The sequence below is a fragment of the Musca autumnalis genome, unplaced genomic scaffold (genome assembly GCF_047663935.1).
Source record: "Musca autumnalis isolate F117 unplaced genomic scaffold, ASM4766393v1 scaffold_6, whole genome shotgun sequence".
NCBI classification, from domain to species: Eukaryota; Metazoa; Arthropoda; class Insecta; order Diptera; family Muscidae; genus Musca; species Musca autumnalis.
Genome location: NW_027412199.1, coordinates 3,279,916 through 3,297,937, shown reverse-complemented (window position 1 = coordinate 3,297,937; position 18,022 = coordinate 3,279,916). Strand labels below are relative to the sequence as shown.

The 18,022-nt window shown below is 36.3% G+C and overlaps 1 protein-coding gene and 1 long non-coding RNA gene across 7 annotated transcripts in view; one reads left to right on the top strand and one right to left on the bottom strand.

The window, feature by feature from the left end:
• Ca-alpha1D (Ca[2+]-channel protein alpha[[1]] subunit D) overlaps positions 1–18,022 on the bottom strand; it is a 1,669,376-nt gene that overhangs the window by 1,540,349 nt on the left and 111,005 nt on the right. The gene's annotated exons all lie outside the window — the stretch shown is intronic.
• On the top strand, positions 3,590–10,528 carry LOC141388135 (uncharacterized). Its single transcript, XR_012408736.1, has 2 exons — positions 3,590–6,681; positions 9,836–10,528. It is a non-coding gene; the product is annotated as an uncharacterized lncRNA (long non-coding RNA).

Genomic DNA, 18,022 nt, shown 5'->3' with positions numbered 1-18,022 from the left:
GCTGAGAGCAAAGAGAGCATCGTCGACATTCGGCTGTTGCAGATTGAATCCGACCAAGATTGGGAAAGAGACTGCCTCCGAAAGCCCTATTTTGAAATCATACTGGGCGCAGTGGAACAGCCTCCTCCTTAAAGATGGGAAAGCGAGGACCTTAAAACCCACAGGCACCTAATTGTCGTACCTCGACTTGCAGAGTGGCTATTGGCAAGTAGAGATCGCCGAAAAGGATAAAGAGAAAACAGCGTCGGCCATGCAAATTGGAATGTAGACATTGCACAGAGGCTGAAAGCAAAGACAGCATCGTCGACATTCGGCTGTTGCAGATTGAATCCGACCAAGATTGGGCAGCGGAACAACGAAAAGATCCCATTCTGAGCAAGATAATTTCGGCGATAGAAGAAGACAAACGACCTGGTCAGAAAGAGATTGCCTCCGAAAGCCCTCTTTTAAAATCCTACTGGGCGCAGTGGAACAGTCTCCTCCTAAAAGATGGCTGCCTATATTGTAAGTGGGAAAGCGAGGACGGTAAACCCCGCAGGTACCTAATTTTCGTACCAGAATCTAAAGGTAAAGAGGTCTTGACGGAGTTTCACGATGGCGCAAGTGGAGGAATTTGGGAATAACCAAAACCACTGAAAAGGTGAAACAGATTCTGGTACGACAGTTGGGTACCTGTGGGTTTTACCGTGCTCTCTTTCCCACTTACAATAAGCAGCCATCTTCTAGGGGGAGACTCGCCCAGTAGGATTTTAAAAGAGCGCTTTCGGAGGCAATTTCTTTCCAACCAGGTCGTTTGTCTTCTTCCGCAGAAATTATCTTGCTCATAATGGAATCTTTTCGTTGTTCCGCTGTCCAATCTTGGTCGGATTCAATCTGCAAGAGCCGAATGTCGACGATGCTCTCTTTGCTCTCAGCCTTTGTGCAATGTATAAACTCCTATTTGCATGGTCGACGAAACAAATATCCGCATTACAATATTTTTCACCTTCCCTGTGTTCGATACTGAAGTCATAACGTTCAAGTCTCTCTGTCCATCGAGCCAGTTGTGCTTCGAATTCTTAAACTGGAACAGCCATCGGAGAGCTGAATGACCTGTTCATAGGAGGAAATGCTGGCCATATAGGTACTTATGGTAGTGTTTGGTGCTCTCTACAACTTTCAGCAGCTCTCTTCTCGTCACGCAATAATTCCTCTCAGGCTTGGTCATAGTTCGGCTGTAGTATCCGATTACATTTTCTTGGCCGGGACAGTACACCACCGATACCATATGCACTAGCGTCTGCGTCAATAAATTTACCGCCAGGTATAGGGTACGCCAAGAGCGGGGCTGTGCATAACAGGTCTTTTAGTTTTTGAAACGCCTCTTCCTGCTCTTCGCTCCACGTTTTCTTTTCTCTTTGGAAGAGGGCACACTTGTTCGGGTTCAGTTTTAGGCCTGCTGACGGTAGTGTTTGGAGAACATCCCTTAAGTTCTTCAGCTGTTGGCCGAACGTTATTCCCATGACAATGATGTCGTCCAGATATATTAAGCAAGACTTTCAGTTCAGCCCCTTTAACACCCGCTCCATTAACCTTTCCAGAGGAGCTGTTTGGCCTTATTCTTCTCGGAGGATGATAAGTTACGTGTCTAATCTTTAATATAAGCATCCATGTGCTTCTTCCCCATGTCTGACGATTTTTCAGCGTTACTCCCCAAATTAATTACGGCTTCGGCTGGAGTACATTGTCCAACGTCGGAAAATTTATTAATTTGCTCTTCATTGTTCGACAGACTCAGAATTCGAACTGGAATTAAGCCTTCATCGTTGCTTCTTTCCAAGGCTAGTGCTATTAAAATGTTTCCGTTTCTGATTTTTGCTGTTTCGACCACCCACAAATTGACCGCTCCACAATCTCCATCCATTGGCACCCATATTATTGCTTCAGCATTTTGTGGTATTATGTCTGGATGATCCGTAGTCAGACGTCTAATATGTGAACTTTTATCATACCACACATTTAACGGAATTTCAAGGTTAGATCAGGTCATCACATGATTTTTCATGTCCAGATCCATACCATAGGAAGTCATGAAATCTACACCAATTATGACCTCGTCTACTATATCGGCTACTACAAACTCAGAGGTTGCTGATTTATTAGCAATTCTTAGCTTCATGGTGATCTTTCCGTGCACTCCTGAGGGCTCTCCCGTTGCCGTGTGCAGTCTGACTTCATTTAACGGCGTTATTTTCCCCTTCGCCAGATCTGCTCTAATGTTGGACTTAGATCGCCAGTAGTTTAACGGTGATTCATCAGAAGAATGTGGGGTATCCCTTTTACTGTCATTTGATGGAGTTGGCGAAAATGATCTGGACCGTTTGCGGTTTGCTCTACATTCTGGTGAAGACGTCACGTTCTATTACAGTTTTAACATTTAACTTTGGATTTATTCCAGACCAATTTCATTTCTTCCATTACTTCCTTTATGGCTTCCTTGACTACACATTTGGGTTCGCATTCGACCTCTAGATTACGTACCGTGTGGAGCTGTGGCCGTCAGACGTAATATGTCCATAGTCAGACGTCTAATATGTGAAATTTTATCATACCACACATTTAACGGAATTTCAAGGTTTGATCAGGTCATCACATTATATTTCATGTCCAGATCCATACCATAGGAAGTCATGAAATCTGCACCAATTATGACCTCGTCTACTATATCGGCTTAGAAACTATTCTTGCTGTCTCTTGTGCAAGCGCAAACGACAGTGTTTCGGCGAATGATGGTTTTGGTGACGCATATGTTGCACATTTAATCTCGGGGTCCCGTATACCATTCATACGGTTCACAACGGATGATTATCTCCTGGATACGTCATTAGCACAAACCTGGATACTTCATTAGCAACTACCTCGGTGGCGAAGTCTTGTAACGTCTCGTTCGGCTCTTGCACTCTTCCTCTTAATTCAATTAGGTAGATGTATTGTTTATGTTCGCCTCAGTATTTATGTTCGAGTGCGGCCATGATATCAGCATAGTTATCTCTAGATTGAACAGGGATACTCTATATTACATTAGCAGTTCCGTCTTTCAATACAAGGAGGAGTGATACAGCGTTGTCATTGTCGTTCCTTGAATTTCTAGAGGCCAAAGTCTCAGACTGCAACTTAAAGATATCAAATGGTGTAGTTCCATCAAACACAGGTGATTTGAGGTTTAAAGTGTTATCAAAAACTCTGATGAGGCCACCTTTAATTTCCAATTCCGACATTTGCTTCTCGACGTCCAGAAATTTCTTGTCGTGAGCCAACAATTTCTCATCATGAGCCAGACATTTCTGATCAACGGACTGAATTTTGTCGTCCTTAATTTGGCCTTCTACATCTTCTTCTCGCTTTTCAATAATTTGTGTAACATTATTAAACTTATCGGTTTTTTTCTGGAATTTTTCTCTAATTTATCGTCGAATTTGGAAAATTGTTTGTCTGTGCTCTCCTTTCATTGCATTTTGAGCGTTTTAGAATTTTCTTCTAATTTTCCTTTCACTCTATTTTGAGAGTTTTAGAATTTTCTTCAAATTTATCGGAACATTTCTCATCCATGCTCTTAGCGATTTCCTTCGCCTCCTTAGAATGTTCTTCTAATTTATCGTCAAATTTGGCAAATTTCTCCTCCATGCTCTTTGAACTTTTTTCTAATTTAGCACCCGATTCCTGAACCATATCCTTTATCAACGTAATATATATGGTTACGAATGTAACTGGCAGATTTAAGTTAATTTAGACGAATTTCTGTTAATTTAAGAATTTGAATTGTTACGTAAATTTTCATTAAGCATTAAGTTAAATTTACAACAACAATTACTCTATAAAAATTACAAGCACTACTTATCTATGTTTGCTATGATCATGTAGTACGCTTTCAGTTCTCTTTCATTTATTTTTACAACAACAACTCTATGAAATTCATTGCAATTATGAAATTATCGCTAAATCTTAATTTATAGCCCGTTTAGACTAGTCATTTTAAATCGACTCGATTTCTAAATCCAACTTTCAAATCCTAGTTGTTTAGACTAGTCTAAAATGATATAAGATGCCAGTCAGCTGATCTTTGTTTACGTATACATACGCGAATTTGCAAAAAGAATTGCTTGAAAATTAAAAATGGAATGGAATACTGCAAAAAATAATCTGATAAATTGCTAATAAATATGTTGTTTACAATTTATATTAAATTAAAGCTACATCCATTTTATTTTTATTTAATATTTTTTCTATTTTTCCGCTTCTGTTTGTTTTTGTGTGTTTGTGTTTACAGTTATTTGAAAAATGTAAATAATAGGGTTATGACTTTTTTGCAACCTCACATCCCTGTGTCATATTTTGATGAGCTTTTGCATAAGATTAGATAAAATCTTTATTACAAGGTGATTCGATAGAAAGAAGCTCACGCACAAAAAGCTTTTAACGTTTTTATAGATGAGCTTTTTGGAAAAATGTTGGAGTCACTTTAAGCACATAAATAACTCAAAACAATCGTTAAAGCCACACAACACATCCAGAATGACACAAGCTTTTGTTTCTCACCAATTTTATCGTCATATTATTACATATATATCATTTTATATCATATATAGCTTTATTCCATGTATCACATAAAGTGCTTTGTGCGGGACCTTTTTCAATATTTAAAGGGAATAAAAATTCTTTCTTTAGTAATTAATAGGCAAAATGTCACTTATTTGTGCAACAGGAAAAAAATTTTGGAGCAAATTTTTAATAGGCAAAAGTTCATTCACTCTCGCTACAGGGAATCATTTTTGAGAAAAAAAGGTCAAAAAGTCATAACCCTAGTAAATAAACGACACATGAACATAGTTGCCAATTTTGGTACAGACTGCAATAGTTGAATTTTTAGGAGCAAAAAGCAGTGTTGTATATCAAAATATTTCGATTTATCATTTGATTTAAAACAATTCCAAGTTTTGTGTTGATTTAATTTTGTATGGTAAATCAGGGTGGATTTGCGTGGATTAAGCACTTAAATCGAGATAATGCCCGTAATCATCGTATAAGGGTATAGTCTAAACGGGCTATTACACTGTTTACCTAATCATTGTCTCGATGTATTCTCTTTTTATTTGTTTCTTGCATTCAGTTGACGTCATTACATTGTGACGTCAATTATAATTATGCCCTTCCTGAAGTGAATAACGTCAATAAAGCTTAGTAGAATCGTAATCCAAAACGAACCCTGTTTTATTTGGTACAAATCGTATCGGGAAATAAAACAACGTCTACATGGGATTAAGTTTAAACGCCAATTCCGTAAATATATATTGAAGAATGAATTTAATGTCGTTTTTTTTATAATTTTGTTTCTAAGTCATTTCTGCGTATTGCATCTGCATAATTGGATTTATTTTAAATTAATAAAACAACGTATTTATGCGCAAAAGTCACTATACACAATATAAATAATTTCACTTTTTTTATAAATATCGTTTATAACGACTATCGCTTATAGCGTCCGTTTCTGGTCGGTCTACTATACGATCATTATCTAGCTTTATTATAGTTCAACTACATGCAATTAATATTGCGGGATCCATGTACATATTAGGCTGCAACTCTGTTATCTGACCACGTACATTAACATAAATGGCATCAGTGGCAAGGCCAACAGTTCCTATTCTAATTGTAACTACCGTGGGGGGAACATATTCTCCACAAATAATGGTATAGCCACTATACTAAACATTTTACTTTGTTTTTCAAAATAGTCAGGCTTAATCCCATAGTCGTTGTTTTAGTATTGAGCGAGCAATTGACACTTGGGTATAAAAAGTTTCTTGTTGAGAAACCAGAAACAAGGGAACTGATGAAGATCTGTAGCGAGATCTGAAACTATAGTCTTCCCTGCCTTACTAATTGGTAAACATCGCCAATTTTTCCCCACTAATAAATTAAAGTTGTTTTAATAAAATATTAAAACAACGACTTTGGGATTAAGCCTGAATATTTTAAAAAACAAAATACAATTCGTCATCCCATATAAAAAACGCCAACCCTCCTAATTGTGAGACCGGGCACCGTCGAAATGTTGTTTATTGCTGTAGAATGCAATACCAACAAATTAGTTGTGTTTTTTAGTTTGAGAATCAACGAACGCATAGCAGTGGGAAAGATTTTGTTTTGCTTGTAAGTGAAGTTGCTCGCGTTTAGGTAGTGCCAAAGAAATTCTCGATCAGAGTGTTTCTTTGCGCACGTATGTATCTATTTGAGCGAGCAATTGACACTTGGGTACAAAAAGTTTGTTGTTAAAAAACAAGAAACAAGGGAACTGATGAAGATCTGTGGCGAGATCTGAAACTATAGTCTTCCCTGCCTTACCCCTTGGTAAATATCGCCAATTTTTTTCCCACTAATAATTTAAAGTTGTTTTAATAAAATATTAAAACATCGACTATGGGATTAAGCCCGACTATTTTGAAAAACAAAATAGAAGTCGTCATCCCAAATAAAAAACGCCAACCCTTCTAATTGTGAGACCAAGCACCGTCGAAATATTGTTTATTGCTGTAGTATGCAATACCAACAAATTAGTTATTTATTTTTTTCGTTAAGAATTAACGAACGCATAGCAGTAGTAAAGATTTGGTTTTGTTTGCAAGTGAAGTTGCTCGGGTTTAGGTAGTGCCAAAGAAATTCTTTTAAAACAACGACTATGGTCTCAGGAGGATAGTAGATTATGTACCTGTTTCGTCAAAAGAACTGTTTTTGATCAATGCTTCTATCAAATAAATAACATCTATAATGCTAAAGGCAACATTTTAGACTTAGTGTTTTCGTCAACCATAAACGCTTCTGTTGATGATGTGTGTCATCCAATCCTTATGGTAATTCGTGAACTAAATAATACATACAACTAGTAAAACTTTACCGCAACCTAAGTCGAGTAAACGAAATTCTTGTAAGACTAACATGGTTCTACTGCGTTCTATATTATCCAATATTTATTAGTTTCCTGATTGAATGATTAATTTTCTTATTTAAATTTTTTATAAATGACTTAATGATGTATTGACAATATCAGTTCCTCTCTTAAATGGGTGCTCAGAAATGTTTCCTGCGTAGAGCTTGCGCATCATGAAAAATAGTCTGTATAACAAAATTTTAATATGTAATTTCACTTAAAATTTTACGAATTATGCAAAAGTTAGTAATTTGTTCAACAGTGAAAATTCAAAGTGTTATTCAAATTATTTAATTAGGACGCGAAATAATTTCCATAGAAATCCTAAAAACTTTTACAAATTCGTAAACTCTAGAAGAGTATTGCGTAATTTTGGTAGTAGCATGAGACTTGGCTGTAGAGAATCATGGGATCCTAATGACATTGCAAATATGTTTGCCGAATTTTTTAGGATACCTACTCAAAATTTTCATTTAACTCATTTAATTACCTTTATCTATATATAGAAGAGCAGTCAGGTGAGTGTCTCCCTGACTGACTGATTCATCAACGCCCAGGCGAAACAACAGGAGCTAGAAACTTGAAATTTTGAGTGCGGGTTGTTGTTAGTGCGTAGGGTTTTTGGAAATTCGAACCAGAAGGGTAATAAAAGTATTAAAAATACTAAATATTGTACACTTTGTGTTATGCAAACGGGATGAGTTGAAATTTGGAATGAGGGTAGAAAAATGTACTAAAGGGTTTTCGGAAACTCGACCTACAAGTGTGCGACAAATACTAAATGTTACTAAATTTGGTACCAAGTGTATATAGTATACAGCTAGAACCTTGAAATGTACTTTTTTTACAATTTAGATTTAGGTGAACGGATAGAACTGGAAACCTGAAATTTGAAATTGTGATCACTTTAGAAATGTAGGATTGAGATATGGATGAAATTTTGGAAATTCATACTTAATTCGCACATGGTACTAAAGTTGGTAGAATTTGGGTGAACGCATAGAGCAGGAATCCTGATTTAATATTACCCGGAATTAATATTACTGTTATAGTGGAGGATTTAGGTAGTTTTGGAAACTTGTATTTATGTGAACGAAAAGTACTAAATGGTACTAATAAAATTAAGATTACTGTTGGAGTGAAGGGTTGATTGATAATTATTGAAATACTAAATGATAATAAATTTGATACAATTTTGATTTTGGTGAGCGAATAGAGTTGAAATCCTTAAAATTGGAATTAATGTGGAATAGAGATATGAAAGTACTTCCAGAAGTTCTTATCCGTCCCCAGGAACTTTACTTCTCTTTGGAAGAGGGCACACTTGTTCGGGTTCAGTTTTAGGCCTGCTGACGATAGTGTTTGGAGAACATCCTTTAAGCTCTTCAGGTGTTGGCCGAACGTTATTCCCATGACAATGATGTTGTCCAGATATATTAGGCTAGACTTCCAGTTCAGCCCCTTTAACACCCGCTCCATTAACCTTTCCAAAGGAGCTGTTTGGCCTTATTCTTCTCGGAGGATGACAAGTTACGTTTCTAATCTTTAATATAAGCATCCATGTGCTTCTTCCCCATGTCTGACGATTTTTCAGCGTTAATCTCCAAATTAATTACGGCTTCGGCTGGAGTACATTGTCCAACGTCGGAAAATTTGGTAATTTGCTCTTCATTGTTCGACAGGCTCAGAATTCGAACTGGAATTAAGCCTTCATCGTTGCTTCTTTCCAAGGCTAGTGCTATTAAAATGTTTCCGTTTCTGATTTTTGCTGTTTCGACCACCCACAAATTGACCGCTCCACAATCTCCATCCATTGGCACCCATATTATTGCTTCAGCATTTGGTGGTATTATTTCTGGATGATCCGTAGTCAGACGTCTAATATGTGAACTTTTATCATACCACACATTTAACGGAATTTCAAGGTTAGATCAAGTCATCACATGATTTTTCATGTCCAGATCCATACCATAGAAAGTCATGAAATCTGCACCAATTATGACCTCGTCTACTACAAACTCAGAGGTTGCTGATTTATTAGCAATTGTTAGCTTCATGGTGATCTTTCCATGCACTCCTGAGGGCTCTCCCGTTGCCGTGCGCAGTCTGACTTCATTTAACGGCGTTATTTTCCCCTTCGCCAGATCTGCTCTAATGATGGACTTAGATCGCCAGTAGTTTAACGGTGATTCATCAGAAGAATGTGGGGTATCCCTTTTACTGTCATTTGATGGAGTTGGCGAAAATGACCTGGACCGTTTGCGGTTTGCTCTACATTCTCGTGAAGACGTCACGTTCTATTAGAGTATTAACATTCAACTTTGGATTTATTCCAGACCAATTTCATTTCTTCCATTACTTCCTTTATGGCTTCCTTGACTACACATTTGGGTTCGAATTCGACCTCTAGGTTACGTACCGTGTGGATCTGTGGCTTAGAAACTATCCTTGCTGTCTCTTGTGCAAGCGCAAACGACACTGTTTCGGCGAATGATGGTTTTGGTGGCGCATATGTTGCACATTTAATCTAGGGGTCCCGTATAGCATTCATACGGTTCACAACGGATGATTCTCTCCTGGATACGTCATTAGCACAAACCTGGATACTTCATTAGCATCTACCTCGGTGGCGAAGTCTTGTAACGTCTCGTTCGGCTTTTGCACTCTTCCTCTTAATTCAATTAGGTAGATGTTTTGAATAAAAAAACACCAACCCTCCTAATTGTGAGACCAAGCACCGTCGAAATGTTGTTTATTGCTTTAGTATGCAATACCAACAAATAAGTTATGTGTTTTTTCGTTGAGAATTGACGAACGCATAGCAGTGGTAAAGATTTGGTTTTGTTTGCAAGTGAAGTTGCTCTGGTTTAGGTAGTGCCACAGACATTCTTTTAAAACAACGACTATGGGATTAAGCCTGACTATTTTGAAAAACAAAATAGAAGTCGTCATCCCAAGTAAAAAACGCCAACCCTCCTAACTAAACATTTTACCAATTTTTACACAAAAGTTTTGGTCCATTTAACCAGCTTAATTTAATCTGGTCATCATGTTAAATTGCACCTACAAAATCGGATGGAAATTTTGTTTCTGGTCAATTTAACTCCCTAAATATTTCACGATCATTACCTATAACAATAAGTGTCTATTCTGGTCAGAGCCTAAGCTCCATACCAAATTTCGTGTCGACTTGTTCTTTATTACTGCCTGGAGTATGATTACAATTTTTAATGGACGGACGGGCATTCGGCCACACATCGTTAATCGCAAATTTGTAATAATGGTTGTGTGAGTAGAAATGATCAAAATCAGCCTTTGTCTTCTTTCCATTTACATTCGATATGCCTGATGAGCTGAATTAACCACCATCGAAATGATCGTAGCATATTGGTTGGGTGTGTGGGACTTCCCTAGAATTCACTTTTTCAATACAAACTCATTAGGTATTTTTTTTTATTTTTGCCTTATTAAGGCGATTGTCATTTGAAATGATATTTAATTAATTCTCTTTCGAGTTGAGATGTTTAGAACTAAGAGATACCTTGAAATATTTGGAGTCTACCGAGGTCCAACGCATCATGTTAGCACGATTAATTCAATTAATAAAATATTGAAATCACTCCTTATTATAACGTGCTCTTACAGTGCCGCAAAATCACACATATGTAGGCATTTAACTTAAACATTCTTAAATATTAAAAGAAGTTTCATTACGCCATTTGTCAAATTCTGAACCGATTTGTCTTGGCGATTTTAATTTACCGAACCTGACATGGGTCTCAGGAGGATAGTAGATTATGTACCTGTTTCGTCAACAGAACTGTTTTTGATCAATGCTTCTATCAAATAAATAACATCTATAATGCTAAAGGCAGCATTTTAGACTTAGTGTTTTCGTCAACCATAAACGCTTCTGTATGTGCAAGTACCCCATTCTCAGACCCTGATGATGTGTATCATCCAACCCTTACGGTAATTCGTGAACTAAATAATACATACAACTAGTAAAACTTTACCGCAACCTAAGTCGAGTAAACGAAATTCTTGTAAGACTAACATGGTTTTACTGCGTTCTATATTATCCAAAATTTATTAGTTTCCTGATTGAATGATTAATTTTCTTATTTAAATTTTTTATAAATGACTTAATGATGCATTGACAATATCAGTTCCTCTCTTTAAGGTGTGCTCAGAAATGTTTCCTGTACTATTTGCCAGAAGTGATAGAGTCCTTGCTACCCAACAAAAAATTTAGGGGTCGATCATCGATAACAATTATCGTTGAGTGGCGTTTCCAGTTGTCAAAATTGATCCACGTATGGCAACTCTCAACTGAAGTTGCGAATCTCAGTTGACGAAGCGGCTGTTTTTCAGCAACCACCAATTTTCAGTTGCAGTAAACATTTTCGAAGAAACAAGAAGTAAAATAGAAGGAAAAATAAACATTTTGTTAACAATTATTGATTCTTTGCATCATTAATTAAGTTTGTGTATCAATATGGTGAAAATAACGACAAAGCAACAGTTTGAAATATTAATTGATAAACTGGGTGAAAATCCAAACATATCCCGAGGAGTTCGGGAGTTTTGGTGAAACCAAAGCCACAGCGGATGAATCGTGGAGGTCCATTTCGGGCAGTTTAAACAGCCATGAACCTCCAACACGAACACCTGAAGAGTGGCAGAGTCTGGATTCACTTTAAAGCAAAGTTGAAAAAGAAAATGCCTCAAAATAAAATAAACTTCAACGACACTAGTGGTGGTCCATCACAATAAGTGAATTTATCGCCTTTGGAGCGGACAGCAGCAAATCTTTTGCAAATGATTTTGGTGACAAATACAGTAGGTTCAGTTTAAGTACAAATGACGAATATCCTCCATCTATATAGTCAACTACACCAGGGAATTTCGTTTTTGAATAAAAATGCTTTTCATTTTGCCTTTTTCCTCCTCTGTCAACTTCGAAACGATCCAATTTTGCCACAATTTGTCGTCTATCAAGTGGACAACTTCCTTCAACACTCTCGACAATGTAGATTGAGCCATGCAATTGTTGAAATCATTGCCATGGGACTATTGGAAACTTCCGTCCTCCAAGAATCGCAACGCTGCGCACACTTTTCAAAGTGGGGTATTGCTGTTGATCTGTAACTTACTTTGAAGTCATCTTTTAACGTTTCCACAACGTAAACTACGACATCCTTTGGCAATCGAAAATACGCCTTAAACCTGAAATAATTTACTGATTACACATATCTTTCCACATGATCATCAGCTTACAGTCCAGATGGCAATTCCAATGGATTCGACTTGTCCCTCAAATTTCTTCTAATAGATGCAATGTCCTGTACATTTTCTTCATCATCAAAAAATAATTCCACCGAACTTATCATTTTTTGGGACAGCAAATAAAAGTTGACGATCCGAAGATTCAATGGGCAGGTTATATTCCAATCTTGGGTTGTTTTCCAAATTTGCTCGAAAACTCAGCCAAAATATTAAAATATTGTCCAGAATACACAAAAGAGTTATCCAAAGCGCAATAATTTTTAAAATGTTTTTTTTTTTTTTTTTTTTTTGGCGAATAGAGGTCACAAGTTTGAAAAAACACTGATCGATAACATGTTTATCGACCACCCAGTTGAGTTGACATTAATGGTACAACATTTCGTCTCAGTCGCGCAGACAACTGACAACGCAACTCAAGTTTAGTGGCAATACAAGATAGACCCATTAGATGATTACATTAAGAAAAAAGAAAACATTTGTATCCGGAGTCGGACGATACAGACTACGACACATAGAATCTGAATCCTACTGGCAGATCTGTTTGAGACAAGGAAATGCTTATTTGGGCTTTACAGAAACATTGTCGAAAAATATCTCTGAAAAAAACTCGGCAGAAGTTTAGCTAAGTCCTTACAAAATAGGCTAAGTCATAAAAACTCTAGTGTTGGCCAATCTCGTTCATTGGGCGGATCGTTCCTTTTCATTCCGTTCACCAAAATGATCCGGTTCGTTCACTTCGTTCGTTGGCTCTTTTTCCTTCAATAAAACATTTCAGTCTGTCATTTTCTTGTGAATATCGTTCGTTCTCTGCATAAATAGCCAGTAGTCGTTTATCAGTCTAAGAAATAAACAAAAATAACCAAAAATTTTTTTTCGTATATCCTCTTTCCATTCAATATAGAAGACTAATTTTTTTTTTTTTTTTTGAAAAGACACGCGTACTCTATAATTTGTAATAATTATTACAAATTATTACTGAATGTTGTTTTTTTACACAAATGTTCAGTAAAAGAGAATGAATTGAGAGATATGTTTTGACATTTTTATTACTGAGAACTTATAATTTTTAATGAAGGAATTTTGTGCAGTAAAATTTTGTGGCTTTAGCAGTTGTCAAAAGTTTAAAATATTCAAATATCATAATCAATCAAATTGAATATTTGTACTGAATGTTGTCTTTTTACTTTTTTAATTTTTTCCTTTGAAAGAGAATAAAATGCTTTACTCTCTAAAAAGAAGTTGGTGAGTGATATTTACTGAGAAATTACAAGGACAAATATATATTTTTACACTACATTCTAGTTTGTCGAATATTTGTTTTTCTTTTTTTGTAATTCATTTTGTACCACGAAAAAACTAAATACTTTTATCGTAGAGGGAGATTGAGCGAAAGTTAACACTCGTTCAACTTAATAAACTATCAAAACAAGAGCTATAAGAACGTGAGAAGCAAAAAGAACGATAGGAGCCAACTGAACGAGATGAGCTGAATAACATAATCTAAACGAACAATGGCTCCGTTCGTTCTTTTAAAAAATATCGTTCATGAACGACACAACTCAGCAACCCTCTGCATTTTTCTTGCTTGCTTCTTCGTGTGCAAAGCTAAGGGGGTGGTTTTGTGTTTGCTGCAGCAGCATTGCAATGTCTTGACCATCAGTGATTTAAATGAACGATGTAAACGAATGAGATGGATACGGATCCGTTCGTTCTTTTCACGCAGTCGCTCATTTGAGCCGGTTCGTTCATGAACGACACAACTCAAAAAACTCCATCTGATAAATCAATGGACTCGATGACATTAAAAACTTTGCAAGGGCTTGTCCAAAAATCAAAACAGTTGGAGGCAATTTTCTGAAAATTCACAACATTTATTTTCTGGAAAACAAGTGAAAAATTATCGGTTGGATTTGCCGACGGGCTGTGTGAATTAGTACACTTCGAATACCGGCTACATAATCAAAGTCTTTTTCTATTTTTCCTAAATTATATAGTCAGGGAGTTTCAGAATTTCGTGGCATTTTTTCGACGTATAAACTTTTCGACAAAAATATCGAAACATTTGGGACATATAAAGCGCCAAAGTTTTGTACTTTTGCGGAGAAGATACCTTAAAAAATGGACCGATATAGCACATTAGTTTAAAGTGGACCTAATTTTGAAGGTATTCCTTTCGATAGTTATCGTATCAACACGTCATTTAAGTTGGTCACCGTAAAATTTAGAGCTTTTGGTCAGACAGAATGGAATTACAAACGTAATATATAACATTCGAAAATGTGGCCACATATAGACCCTCTTGGTACTTGATAAACGTCTGGAAGTAGCTTTATGATGTTCCAAGTGAAATCGGTGAATTCGGATATTTGAAATTTTGTGTGGGGTGTACCTGAAGGAGTTAACTGATATATTCATTATATATTCAAACCGAGTTTTATATTCCCTTCGAGAGTTATTGTACGAAACCTTTAGCAGTTTTATGGGGAAATTACCGGAAGGAATGGACCGATATGACTTAAAATTTGGACAAAATATTGCGAGATCCAATGGATTGAAAATTTGGGGCGAATCGGTTGATCCAGGCAGACGAACTGGGCTGTTTGAAGCGGATTTCGTTCAAACATATTTTATAGTTAGACTAAAAATTACAATACAAATTGCAGCAGATGTTAACCTATATATGTATAAAAGAGCAGTGAGGTGAGTGACTCACTGACTGACTGATTCATCAACGCCCAGGCGAAACGGCTGACGCCAGAAACTTGAAATTTTGTGTGTGGGTTGTTGCTGGCGTGTAGGGGTGAGATTAGGTTGGGTTTTTGAATATTCGAACTAGAAGGGTACTAAAAGGTACTAAATAAGGTACCCTTTGTATTAGGCAAACCGGAAGAGCTAGAGTTATGAAATTTGGAATGAGACTTAGAAAGATGTACCAAAGGGTTTTTGGGAACTTGACCCATAAGTGACGAAAAGTACGAGAAGGTAATTAATTTTTTGGACTTGGGTGAACGGATAGAGCTGAAATCCTGAAATGAATGAGGTTCGCTGATAAAGAGTACGATATATGTACCAAAGTGTTTTTGAAAATTCCAACTAGAAGTGTACGAAAAGTACTAAATTTAGAACAATTTCTATTTGAGTGAACAGATAGAGCTGGAATCCTGAAATTTGGAATTGAGGTTTCTGTTGCGTGTAGGGTTGAGGTAGTTTTGTAAATTCGTACTTATGGCTACGGAAATTACCAAATTGGTACAATTTGGATTTTCGTGAATGGATAGAACTGCAATCCTGAAATTTTGAATTGAGATTACTAGACTGTTATTTGTACGGAAAGTACTAAGATGGCATAACTCACGCATTTTTCAACCGATTTCATTTTGTAAAGCTTACTAAATTTCCTTCTTGATAAAATTAAGTAATTAGTCAGTTTGGTGTCTTCTACGCAGCCTAGAGCACCAGGAAAAGCATTTTCCTATTTTTTATGCGTTTTTATCACACTTAAATCACTATAACCCAACCATTTGTTACCCGATTTTTAAAAATTATTGCTTTTCCGAAAGACATGGTTATCACCTTCTAAATATAAAATAAGGTGTAAAAGTCCGTTGTGGAAAAAATAAGTTATGTCCATTTTAAATTGAAAATCCAAGAAACCCCGTTTTTCACTACAATTATCGTCATAAAATCAAAAAGCGAAGTGACCCATAGGAACCAAAGTTATTTTCGTCTTCCATGGCCTCCCACAATACCGAATATATGCACCAGAACCCCTGCAAATTTTCACTGTAGCACAGTGTTATCATTATAGCCCAATAGGACAAAGTTTTAAACATATGAATAAAAAACCAAAGGTCGAATAAAAACCATTTCATGGTATTTTTAATTGTTTCTTTTCCGAGTTAAGCTGTTATAATCTAAGGGGCGAAATACAATCGGTCCTTTGGACGTCGTTATAAGCATTAAAAACAACAACCACATACAAATTTAAAACAAAACTATTAATTACTTACATTTTGTTTATGTGATTGATGTAACGGAGCACCCAACTGAGTAATTGAAAAACTATGAACCTACTGAAGTCACACTTACCAGGCAGTGGGTTCGGTTTTTCGCGTGGTAAGTCGTAACACCGAGTGCAATCGTCTTGGAGTGGCATGCACTCACGCCTAAGCTGCAAGCGGTATCTTTAGGCACGCCGTTCGGACTCGGTGATAAAGAGTAGGTGCCTTCTCATTGAGATAATAAGAATCGTGGTGCAGATTGGGCGTGAGTGTATGCCATTGCAACACGAGTGCACTCGGTGTGACGACTTACCACCCGAAAAACCTAGCTAACTTACTGATATGTTTGATTTCAGTAGATTCGTAGTTTCTCAATGGCTCAGTTGGGTGCACCATTACAATATATATATACAATGCTGCTCAAAACATTTTCAACTGGAATAACTAGTTCATATTTTATATAGTTCTGAGGTAGTTGGAGGATTTGAAATGCAAATATTTTTGTAGACTGATTGTTTATTGGATCCCTTTTAAAGATTCTAAAATTAATTTCCAAAAGTTTTACTTATTTTACAAAAATATACAAAACAAAGCTCGAACTCACTTTTTGTTCTGCTCAAACCATTTGCAACTGAGAAAACTTGATTCAAAGTCTTAAGAAATTATTTTTGCTTTGATAATATGTTGCGAGTTAAACCTTTTATTTATTATCTGGAAACATCGTAAAGGAAACAAGTAGTGGAATTCTGTAACACATTTTTTGAGTTACCTACAAAAATCGATAAAATTAAAATTTTTTATAATTTTGGTAATTAACGAAATTTTTCAGTAAGTTAACAACCAAAATATAGCTGTCGCTAAGTCCTACCGATAGCAAAAGTGTTGGTGACTTTTATTGATATTTTTCATTCATAATTTTGTTTTTAAATTTTACCGACAATTGTCGGTAACTCAAAAAATGTGTTACAGAATTCCACTACAGTTAACTAAATACACCAAGACATCGCTTTGCGTCGTTTCACTTTGCGTTGTTTACGCAGTTGCGACGTTGCTTAGTTAATACCTATTTTCAATATGCGCCGTCCGATTTTCGGTGTTGCGTTGTTTTAAATTTGAGTATCTAATTTTTTAGTATAGACGGTATATAAAATTTGTTTTTCCGTTTGATACACATTGAAATATTCATTTGCGATCATATAAGCTGATTTAGCCATTTTCGTCTTACCGCCCGTCCTTTTGTTGTAATCACGCCATCTTCCGAATGATTTGAGATAGATGGCTGAAATTTTGTACACATGTGTATTTGGTCTGAGCTTAGATCAACTTCGAAGATGGGCTACATCGGTACCGCCCGATTTCAGGTATGTTGAACATTTTAGCTACATCTTCAGCCCGAATGAGCTATAATTTGGAATTTAGTGTTCCCAGTGATGTAGAAACTTCTCTAACAAAAATGAAGAACATAGGTAAACGTTTTGTTATATCCCTCATATAACGATACCGCCAGATTTCAATTATATTGTTTTAGCTACATTTTCTGGCCGATTTCCTATTTTTCCTAAATTATATAGTCAGGGAGTTTCAGAATTTCGTGGCATTTTTTCGACGTATAAACTTTTCGACAAAAATATCGAAACATTTGGGACATATAAAGCGCCAAAGTTTTGTACTTTTGCGGAGAAGATACCTTAAAAAATGGACCGATATAGCACATTAGTTTAAAGTGGACCTAATTTTGAAGGTATTCCTTTCGATAGTTATCGTATCA